This window comes from Ascaphus truei, chromosome 14 (assembly GCF_040206685.1).
Source record: "Ascaphus truei isolate aAscTru1 chromosome 14, aAscTru1.hap1, whole genome shotgun sequence".
NCBI lineage: Eukaryota > Metazoa > Chordata > Amphibia > Anura > Ascaphidae > Ascaphus > Ascaphus truei.
The window spans coordinates 47,777,724-47,790,251 of record NC_134496.1 but is presented as its reverse complement, the minus strand read 5'-3'; the positions used below and the strand labels follow the sequence as shown (position 1 = coordinate 47,790,251).

Genomic DNA, 12,528 nt, shown 5'->3' with positions numbered 1-12,528 from the left:
ATCCAGTTATGTGCTGCTTCTAGGTCACAAAAGCTGTAATCAATGACATGATATCATTACAACAAACATAAATCTGTGACCCATTAGCATAATTTCAACAGTAGGAATAAAACCTGTATTTATTTTAGATCAGGGTTGGTAAAGCTTATATAATATTGAATAAATATGCCTTCCCTGTTTGCCAAATAGGTGTTTTGAGAAGGCTTTCCAAGTGCCCCAGAAAATTACAGCACAAAATAGTGCTTATTTAGATCGGATAGTGGTTTAAAGAATCGAAGCACAGCAAAGATATCCAGAGAAAAAATTATTTTGATCAACCTGATGCATTTGGCAACCTTTTTTGGTGGGTCACTTTTAACATTTGTTTCGTTATTTAGGACTGTGAGCCAGTGACAATGAATCTCTGCAATGCTAAATGTCAATTAGAGATGGGCAAATGTGTGAAGATTCGTCCCTCTAATTCTTCGCAGTGTTCTCAACAAAATTCGATTTTTGGGTGACTCTTTGCCCTTGGATTTAAAAATTGTGTGCGAATGTACCTAAATCTGCCATTGTTTTCATTTCACCCATCCTTTTCACAAATGTCTTAACATCCTGCAGCAAATGTTTATACATTCATTGGAAGCAAATGTATCAGCATTATATTCACCTACGAATGTGCAGACATTCGCATCTACGAATGGGGGTGGGAGAAGGGAGGTCCATGCCAAACATGTTTTAAAGATGACAAAAAAGAGGTAAATGTGCATATCGGAGTGTGAGCTATGACTATTCACGCCTGTAAAGAAATGTCGCAGTTGCAGTGTCTGCGAGTGTCTGCGAATATTCACGCATCTATAATGCCAATCCATGAGTCATAACTAAATCCAGTTTGCTGCCGTTCGCTGATGTTTGGTGATTTTAAAGCTTTTCTATTTCAATCTGAAACTCACCAGCCCTTTCAACCTCTGTACCCAAATTTCATGGATAGATAGAATTGGAAATGCGAGGTAACTCTCAACCTGGTAAAACATTTTATAACTACATATCTGAGTAAAAGTATGCCACATTGCCTTACAATGTCGGACCAAATGAGTTTGTGATTTGCCTAATTTAATGGTAGATCTACGTTCTATTGCATGTGTTTTCCGCATTCGTGTTGTTTGGCTAACATACAGATGTAGCTAGACTACATCTTCGGTGTTGCTACCACGTGCGGTGACACGACCATAGTGGTCATAATACCGAAGGTTTAATGTTGCAGGGCATGGTCTCAGAAGCATGGTCTCTCCACAGCAACCCTATCGCAGACACTGTCCCCAGCACCGCAAACGTTTGCTTGGTCGTCCGTGATGCTTAGGGCAGCCAGTCTGTAAATCACGTTTTTTGCGGTATATGTGATGATCCCTGATGTTAATTCTATTCCCTTTGTGAGGATGGTAGAGTCTTCCCCACATTCAAATACTGCACCGACACACTTTATTCGAGCAAATGCCCAGTTTGTACCTGGCAGATACCTGGAATGCGCCGCTCCTCACCTCTGACAAGCCCCGTTGCGTTTGCCTTCCCAGCCTGGGTTCATGCCTGGCTGACGGGCGGCTGATCTGTTAAATGATAATGATTAGGATTTAATAGGCTGCAATGCTTCGCGTGTCTACCAGATGGCATAAATTCATGAATTGTAATGCAGTATATATATATATACTGTGCAGTATTGCAGCCAGTGGGAATAAAATGCTTCAATCCCTGCCTGGAAAATAACCCAATATACTCGGGCAGAAAACAGTCACAAACCTCAATACACCCGGGTATACCCGAATTCGTGGGACTAGCCGAGCTCAAATAAAGTGTGTCGCCAGTGTAGATACATACAGAGCCGTTTTGACATTTGTAGCATCCAGGTGATAGTATAGAAATGTTACGGGAATATTTTGATATATCATCTTCATTGATTAACATATTCCTCGAATTTCCTAGGCCATATGTATGCTATCATAGGGATCTGTTGTGCAATATTTGCCAAAATAAATTCGGTAGTTATAATATTCCAGTCTTTATGTATTGGCTTCCTGACAATTTTACTGGACAAATGATACTGTTCGACATAGATTAATCTATCAGTTTTCTTCTTAGCTTGCGTAATAGATCTTTTCTGTAGCCTCTAACCATGAATACAACAACATTGCGAAAAAGGTAAACCCCTTTGGCATGCCAGAGAAGGAAAACTTGTCCTATACAAGTATGTTTTGCAATCAGTACGGTTAACAAATATATTTGTATAAATCATTACATTCTGTTTATCCACTTGTACATCTAAATAATCGATTTTTTCCTTATGCCAATTTTCAGATAACCTAATTTTAGTGGGTAGATTAAGATAATTGATAAACTCAGTAAAAATATCCTCAGAATCCTTATAAATTAGAAAAACATCATCAATATACCTCCACTAGCATAAAGGGTGGTTATAGTTGAAATCAATCTCATAATACCCCATAAAAAGATTTGTATAAGAGGGAGCATAGTTATTCCCTGAATGTTGAGACATTTTTTATATTATAGAGTACTATGTTTAATAATTGCAACAGGTATTCCACAGGTGCATCAAGTTTATAACATCTCATTAGGGTATTGCCTATTGCCTGTCGACCTAAATCATGAGAGATATTAATATATATCGAGATAGCATAGAGAGTGACAATTAAGTGATCGTTACCTATAGTAGATCTTCCAATAGTTCAATTTTATGCAAAAAATATGGTGTATCCTTAATCAAAGAGTGTAACCCGGAGACATGTTCCTGTTAAAAAGATCCACAAAATGAGACAGTGGCTGCCCTATTGAACCTATAGATTGTATAATGGTCACCTGGTGGGTGGAATAGAATTTTGTGGTCTGTAGATAATGTATAGATTACTGCAGGGGTGGCCAGCTGCAGTCACATAGATGGCTTAGTAACTGAGCCACTGATGGAGCCACCTGTGTTGAAGCAGGGATATCATGAAAACCTGACCTGTTGGTCGCCCTTGTGGACTGAAGTTGGCCACCCCTGAATTTCCGGGATTACTCGTGGATAGATACTCATATTAGAAACGGTTTCTTCGTTAATTTAGCGATGACATAATCCCATAGCGATTATCACGTCTATCTCTTTCTTAAATCTGTTGGTTGGATCTAACCTTAATACATACAGCTATCATTAACCTGTACACATGGAATACATACAGCTCTCATTAACTAGTACACATGGAATACATACAGCTATCATTAACCTGTACAAATGGAATACATGCAGCTCTCATTAACTAGTACACATGGAATACATACAGCTATCATTAACCTGTACACATGGAATACATACAGCTCTCATTAACTAGTACACATGGAATACATGCAGCTCTCATTAACCAGTACACAATGAATACATACTGTACAGCTCTCATTAACCAGTACACATGGAATACAGACAGTTCTCATTAATCTGTACACATGGAATACATACAGCTCTCATTAACCTGTACACATGGAATAAAGACAGTTCTCATTAATCTGTACACATGGAATACATACAGCTCTCATTAACCAGTACACATGGAATATATTGTTGTGGTGTATTCCCCGGGCGCTAACTCTGACCGTGGTTGGTATATGATATGAATATCTTAAATAGTATGGTATGTGTTAATAGTGATGTCCTACTGTGACTCGAACTACCCCACTAGGGTCTATCCAGAACCCTTGATATATGGAATGTGAGAAGGGATGGGGGAGCACAGCGTAAGGAATGGTGGAGTGTGATTGTATTATCTCCCTATGATGTTCAGTGGCGTTCTGACACCCTTTGAGTGTCCTCAGAGGGAGGTTTGTACTCCTTAGAGAAGGGTTAAGACTTAGGTGGGTGAAGCAAGTCTATGGATGCAAAATAAATGCAAAATGAATCAATAAAAGGAAAACTTACACGGCCTTGTGTAAGTTGTATCCCATCGAGGTTTCTTTTGCAGTCTTATCTTTCTTCTAGATGATCCTTCTTCTTTCTTTATGCTCTTCTCTTTCTGTCTCTTCTTCTTGCTGTGATCTTGATGTTTGTCGTTGGACGAATCTTCACATTGGTTCTCCTCTCATATGGGTGTAAACATAGGTGAGAAGGTAGTTAGACACATATACATACAAAGTCGATATCAATTTGAAGGGGGGCAATGGGACAGTGTCATCTGGTGTATAGGTATAAGATAGTTATTATTCACTCACACGGCCTAATGTGAGTGGTGACTTATAACGGTATCTTGCAAGCACCTGTACAGATCGCAGGTCTTCAGGTCAAAGGTCCCTTGTGGGACAAAGACAGAGGGATAGTATGGGGAAGGTGTATCAATACATCAAAATACTCACACGGGCCAGTGTGAGTACACACTGATAATGGTATCTTGGAAACTCCAAAAAGTGATGAAAGACCCCTAGGGGCTAGGTCCAGATAGCAAAGGACTAATAGGACACTAAAAACAGGGGTGATTAAATTTTATTGAAACAGACTAGCATACACTAATGAACAAGTACATATATAATCAGATAAAAAATTTTTAAAAAACAGATACAACAAAGACCCCAAGTTGGCTGCCTTCGCCAAACGGCTTTTTTGGGTGTTTTGGCTGTAAGGCATGCAGACAGGTCACTAAAGGGGAGAAAACAGAATTTACATCTAATATTACAAAAGAGGTTTTTAAGATTAAACAACATTTGACATGCTGCACAGAGTACATTGTGTACCTTTTGTCATGCCCATGTGGTTTACAGTACGTAGGCCGCACCACAAGACCTCTGAGGGTCCGCGTGCTGGAACACATGGGCAATATCCGTAAACAGCTTATGACACACAGTGTCTCCAAACATTTTAGTCTAGTACATGGAGGCAACCCCGGGGTCCTAACCTATAAAGGGATTGAGAAAGTGGACGCACATTGGAGAGGAGGTGACAGGCTGCGTAAATTGTGCCAACGGGAAACATTTTGGATCTACAAATTAAAAACGCTAACCCCCAGAGGCTTGAACATTGACATAGACCTGGGAGCTTTTATGTAACCGTAGCACTAAGTCTTTTTCACCTCCGCATGTCCAGTCCACACCTCATTAGGCATTCTAAGTTTTCTTAGTTTTTTCTAAGTTTTTTCTAAGTTTTTTATGTAAGTTTTTTGAGGTTAAGTTTTTTATGATAACTGTGCACACAAACAAAGTACAGTTTGATTTACCCACAATGTGGAATAATCTGATTTGGGAATGTATACTGGGCGGGGTGACACCACAGTACCATTCTTAAATGAAGTGTTCTTAAATGAAGTGTTTTTTTGTTCTGAAGGATAACACACTGCATTTGATGTATATATCATACACTCTATATGTATATCTTTTATTATTAATACCAAACTGTTCGGGATTCAAAACGAACCATGATACTAGTGCTAGCAATAGATACATGCTATTGAAGTTTTCCCTCTATGTACTCCATTTTTACTCGCTTATTTTTTAAATGTATTTTTTAAATGTATTTTAAAAATGAATTGCAACTAGAACAATTAAGTGCCATCTAGCTCATCCAAAGTATTTTATTGTGAATAACTAACTAAGTGTTTAACTGCATTTAACACCATGTAAACAGTCCACACAGGATCTGATTGCAGTATTGTTAATTAAAAGTAAAATTGTCCACTGAGTACACCTCTCTAATCCCTTTTAATCTTCATGATGGGTGTATTTAACCACCCGTCCACATATTGCAGGAAAAGCAATTGATGTGTACACCATCCATCACCATTCTGCACTCACGAACGGACTATGGTATGTACAACACCAAGGACTATCTGTGCATTACTAACGCGCAGGCGCAAGACTTTGCCCCCACTTCACGCAACCGGCAACGAGGGCACAACAGAAAGACGTCATACCGAGCGCCACACGCTGGATGCGCACGCATCCCTAAAGATGGCGGCACCGCGCTACGCAGCAGCAAGAAGATTTAATTGACATCCACATTAGACAGGCGGGGTCTATTTAAGGAGACTAAAACCCAACCTCTCTACTTTACACGAGCCTGAGGAAGCCCTGTTCAGGGCGAAACGCGTAGCTCTTCTTCTTTGAACCACAGCCTGCAGCAATCTGAGAGGAACCGGAGGTGCTGTGGAATCTCTCGATCCGGACGCGGAGTACAGAGACTTTCATCCACTAACCACCACTTGTTTCCCCTGGCTGCCACCCTTTTTAACCCCCCCAGAAGCAGTAGATGCTCCTCGGTTTTAATTTTTTATCTGATTATATATGTACTTGTTCATTAGTGTATGCTAGTCTGTTTCAATAAAATTTAATCACCCCTGTTTTTAGTGTCCTATTAGTCCTTTGCTATCTGGACCTAGCCCCTAGGGGTCTTTCATCACTTTTTGGAGTTTCCAAGATACCATTATCAGTGTGTACTCACACTGGCCCGTGTGAGTATTTTGATGTATTGATACACCTTCCCCATACTATCCCTCTGTCTTTGTCCCACAAAGGACCTTTGACCTGAAGACCTGCGATCTGTACAGGTGCTTGCAAGATACCGTTATAAGTCACCACTCACATTAGGCCGTGTGAGTGAATAATAACTATCTTATACCTATACACCAGATGACACTGTCCCATTGCCCCCCTTCAAATTGATATCGACTTTGTATGTATATGTGTCTAACTACCTTCTCACCTATGTTTACACCCATATGAGAGGAGAACCAATGTGAAGATTCGTCCAACGACAAACATCAAGATCACAGCAAGAAGAAGAGACAGAAAGAGAAGAGCATAAAGAAAGAAGAAGGATCATCTAGAAGAAAGATAAGACTGCAAAAGAAACCTCGATGGGATACAACTTACACAAGGCCGTGTAAGTTTTCCTTTTATTGATTCATTTTGCATTTATTTTGCATCCATAGACTTGCTTCACCCACCTAAGTCTTAACCCTTCTCTAAGGAGTACAAACCTCCCTCTGAGGACACTCAAAGGGTGTCAGAACGCCACTGAACATCATAGGGAGATAATACAATCACACTCCACCATTCCTTACGCTGTGCTCCCCCATCCCTTCTCACATTACACATGGAATATACACAGCTCTCATTAACCAGTACACATGGAATACATACAGCTCTCATTAACCTGTACACATGGAATACAGACATTTCTCATTAACCAGTACACATGGAATACAGACAGTTCTCATTAACCAGTACACATGGAATACATACAGCTGTCATTACTGCAGTAATTACCTCTATTTCTGCCCCTGTATTTAACTACATTGTACCTTCTCTCCTATTTTCAGTTCTGTTTGTTTCCTGGTAAATCATATACATATTCTTGGAAACCTTTAACACCGTGTACATTGTATCTTTTATACCTAGCTACTACAACCTGTTCCTGCTGCATTTACACCTCAGTTTAATTAACATGGAAGATCTTCTGTGCCAGTTCATAGAAGCGAAATATCCTCTAAAGAATAAACCAAGGGATCCATATTAGTCTTACAAATGTATTCATTAAACCAGGGGTGCTCCCCTCCAGTCCTCAAGACCCTCCGACAGGTCAGGTTTTAAGGATATCCCAGCTTCAGTCAAAGACTGAGTCACTGATTGAGCCACCTGTGTTTAAGCTGAGATATCCTTAAAACCTGACCTGTTGGGGGGTCTTAAGAGCTGGAGTTCAGCACCACAGCATTAAACAATGCCTGATAGGTAAGATTGCTTAGTGTCTACCAGATCTCTGCAAGATTTTTTTTTGAGAAGCCTAAATTCTATGAAACATATTTAAAGCTGCAGTTCAGTCAATATCCTGCATGTGTGTTTTTTTAATAAATCAGTTCTGTAGTAAGAAAAAATACTTTTAGCATTTTCTGTTTTTAAAAAAACAACTTTGAGAGACCAATTTTCTTGTATTCTATTTTAACAGCCATTTGCTAAGGCACTGCCCCTTCATGTCCTGTCACAAGCCCTGGCACACCCCTTTGTCAGCCCTGCCCTCCCTCTAGCACATGTCAGTGCAGGATTGCTCATGAATATTCATGAGCTTCCACTGACAGACAAGCAGAATATAAACAGATCCCTTCACTAATTATGTCACCAAATTTCGACCTATAAATACATGGAGAACGAATTGACCTGCAGCTATACAGTTCTTTAGGTAATTAGAGATTGCACACATGAAACTATTGAAGTAAAAAAATAAATTAAAAAAATAAATTAAAAAAAAGACTGAACTGCAGCTTTAATAAGTCAACGAGGTTACACATCATTTTCAAAGACACTTCTATCCAACACAATATGCATTAGAAAGAAAGCTAAGAAAAATATTATAGAGCCAGTAGAAATTGAAAGGGACCTGTCATTGAGAATCCTAGAAATGTATTCACATTTCTTAAATAACTAGTACAGCACATTATTCACAGCCTCGAGGTCCTCAGGAGACTTTCAGCCAGCTTACAAAATAAAGCCTTTGAATCGGTTTGTCCAAACAAAAATATTTAAGATGGACAGTTTCAAAGAAACTTAAAGGTCACTTTACACAGGGGACACTATTAAATACAGATTTGAAATTGACTGTTTAGTTTGTCTACTTGAATAGAAAAAATGCAGGAACTCCAGCGAGCTTCTATTTCAGTTATTCACCACACTTGTGGCTTCTAGCACGACTGTGCCAGTCCTTCATGTTTGAGAGTGCAACCCTCCCTAGTTTGCCTACTTGACATAATTGAAAACAAATACTTTGAGCTTTTCTCCAAGATCCATACATTCAAGATAATTCCATTTCTTTCAGCAGAACAGTATTTTATGATGCCATACAAATATGTAAACACGCACAGCCCCTGCAAACCCGGAACCCAAACCCACCATCCCTGTTATATTTGTGTCAACAAGGAGTATTGCTGAGATTGTGACCAATAAATATAACAGAAGACTAAAAGTTCTACATCCAATATGACAAATTATATAGTTAAATTCTCATTCATGGAAGAAACCTGTACCAATAATAGGCAAAACTTTTGATATATTTTATAAAAATGCTGCGCTTACTCATCCCCTCCCCTCACTCCTACTATAACCAGCCCTGAAAAGTAAAAAATATGCAATTTGTGCAGGTTTTGGAGCAATGCTCCAGTTTCAGACACTTGATTCATATCCCCACATGTAGGAAATGCTCACTATAGTGTCTATGTATCAACGTACAGAAAAGTGTATTTTTATGCACTGCTCTATTTTCATATTAATCTGCAAGATTCATTTCTTGCCATTTATTCTGCCAATTTACAAAAATGTTGTAAAGAATGAAATGGAAAAAAAAATGCAAAATTCCCTTTAAAATCCATTCAGAAAATGAAATTGAAAAAAAAAGACATACGTACATTTTTGTGCCAGGTGCAATAAAATAATATCTATCAGAGCAAAATTATTAACTTCAATAAAATAAAATTATATTTTTGACGGTTTCCTCTAAGAATTCTCAAAGCATAGTAAAGCTTAAGATAGTACCTTGTTTATTGATCCATTATTGGCCGGTAATGGGTCACTTCTTGCGTTCTTTGCCAGATTGCTCTTCTTTTGCTGATAATTGGCTGCTGTGTTGTTACAAAGTTTCTGCCTTAACAGTATTGTCCTTTTGAACCACGATATTGTTTCTGCGTGTTGCTAAATGGCATATGTAGTCCACTACTGTTAAACGATTTACAAGGAAAACAAAGGAAATTGCTACTTAGTTCTCCATTTTTTCAGTCTAAAAGCATTTTTTGCTCGTCAAACGTAGGCATGGCCTATTTATTAAAGGCGGTAACCCTTCACTGGCTGCAACACATGTTGCTCTTTCAAATTGGCCTAGATACTCTAAGTGCCGTTAGGCGTTAATGTAATATTAACCTAAATTAACATCATGCTAATAGTATTGCTTATTCATTACACCAGGGGCGGCCAACTCCAATCCTCAGGGGCTACCAACAGGTCAGGTTTTCAGGATATCCCTGCTTCAGCACACATGGCTCAATCAATGGCTCAGTCTTTGATGGAGGCACCTGTGCTGAAGCAGGGATATCCTGAAAACCTGACTTGTTGGTGGCCCTTGAGGACTGGAGTTGCCCACCCCTGCTCTAACGTATAATGTACCATTTACCCAATCTTACTCATTGAAATAGCACAGCATTCATTTAATGGATGTTAGTGACAATGAGATTTAAATAGCGTTAACCTAACATCGCATATCCACAAAATGCGTTAACGCAGTAACTTAAAGGAGCAATCCAAGCGGGCGATGATTTTTGCAATTTCTTTAACATAGGGTTGAAGCAGGGATCTCCGTAGCTGAACCCCATTAATTTCAGCTCCGGGGACCCCCTGCTTAAAGAGATACATAGTTCCGAAGGGAGTGCTGGTATCTCTCTGCTTTCTAATGCTCCCGAGTCACGTGGGCCAATGGGAAGTCGCACCAGGTGACATCACAGCTTCCTATTGGCCCGCAGAGTGCTGGAGCTTTAAAAAGCGCCTATTACATCATCTCTGCTAGCGATCCGGAGTGCCTACTGGCAACCCTTACGGAGGTTAGTTTCAAAGGAAGCAAAGGGTTCCCTGAGCAGAAATTAATGGGGTACAGCTCCAGAGAACCCCTGCTTCAAACCTAGGTTAAAACATTTGCATACAAAGTTTTCCGCATGGATTACTTTTTGTAAGGTTCTTTGAGGTTTTGCTGGGTCTGGATTGTTGTAATGCCATAGTAAAGCACGAGTTATCTAATGTAGCTTTATTTACAGCAGGCCTGCACCACTTGTAAAGTGAGAAGGGCCGAATTGCTCCAAATAAAACTGATTTGGGCCGCAAGGGTAAAATCATCATCATCATCATCATCATCATCATCATCATCATCATCATCATCATCATCATCATCATCATATTTCCCCCAGCACCCCTCATCACCATCCTCATCATATCTTCTCTCCCCCCTCTCTCACAGATCATCATCATACCACCCCCACCCCACCCAACCCCAACCCACTAACACTGACCTGCACAGGCACAGACACTGACCTGCACAGGCACAGACACTGACCTGCACAGGCACATACACTGACCTGCACAGACACTGACCTGCACAGACACTGACCTGCACAGACACTGACCTGCACAGGCACTGACCTGCACAGGCACTGACCTGCACAGGCACAGACACTGACCTGCACAGGCACAGGCACTGACCTGCATAGGCACTGACCTGCACAGGCACAGACACTGACCTGCACAAGCACAGACACTGACCTGCACAGGCACATACACTGACCTGCACAGACACTGACCTGCACAGACACTGACCTGCACAGACACTGACCTGCACAGGCACTGACCTGCACAGGCACTGACCTGCACAGGCACAGACACTGACCTGCACAGGCACAGGCACTGACCTGCATAGGCACTGACCTGCACAGGCACAGACACTGACCTGCACAAGCACAGACACTGACCTGCACAGACACTGACCTGCACAGGCATAGACACTGACCTGCACAGGCACTGACCTGCACAGGCACAGACACTGACCTGCACAGGCACAGACACTGACCTGCACAGACACTGACCTGCACAGGCACAGACACTGACCTGCACAGGCACAGACACTGACCTACACAGGCACAGACACTGACCTGCACAGGCACTGACCTGCACAGGCACAGAAACTGACCTGCACAGACACTGACCTGCACAGACACTGACCTGCACAGGCACAGACACTGACCTGCACAGGCACAGACACTGACCTCCACAGGCACAGACACTGACCTGCACAGGTACTGCCGCACTGCCACACTGCCTCTGCCACACTGAGACTGCCACACTGCCATACTGACACTGCCATACTGCCACACTGCCACTGACACTGACACACTGCCACTGACACACTGCCACTGACACACAGCCACTGCCACACTGCCACTGCCACACTGACACACTGCCACTGACACACTGCCACACTGCCACACTGCCACTGTCACACTGCCACTGCCACACGGACACACTGCCACACGGACACACTGCCACTGCCACACTGCCACTGCCACACTGCCACACTGCCACAGCCACACTGACACAGCGACACACTGCCACTGACACACTGACACACTGACACACTGACACACTGACACTAGTTCTGAGGAGCAGCTGCAGAGGGGGGAGGGGTGTCCTACCTTTCACTGTGGAGCATGGCTGGTTGGAGGGAGGGGGGGGGCAGGCCATCTTGGGCCCTGGCAGCAGGCACCTCACTTCCTGCTCTCACTGCTGAGGCTCCGCTGTCACTAACCCCGCCCCCACCCTCTGCAGTCAGACCCCGCCCCCACCCTCTGCAGTCAGACCCCGCCCCCACCCTCTGCAGTCAGACCCCGCCCCCACCCTCTACAGTCAGACACCGCCCCCACCCTCTGCAGTCAGACCCCGCCCCCACCCTCTGCAGTCAGACCCCGCCCTCACCCTCTGCAGTCAGACCCCGCCCCCACCCCCTGC

The 12,528-nt window shown here is 42.1% G+C and overlaps 1 protein-coding gene across 1 annotated transcript in view; it reads right to left on the bottom strand.

The window, feature by feature from the left end:
• Nucleotides 1–12,309, bottom strand: part of SPATA16 (spermatogenesis associated 16) — a 149,690-nt gene extending 137,381 nt beyond the window's left edge. The window contains exons 1-2 of the mRNA XM_075569455.1: nucleotides 12,216–12,309; nucleotides 9,523–9,702 (exon numbers count right to left, since the gene is read on the bottom strand). The gene's annotated coding sequence lies outside the window, so the exon portion shown is untranslated. The remainder of the gene's footprint in view (nucleotides 1–9,522; nucleotides 9,703–12,215) is intronic.
• Between the last annotated feature and the right edge of the window lie 219 nt (nucleotides 12,310–12,528).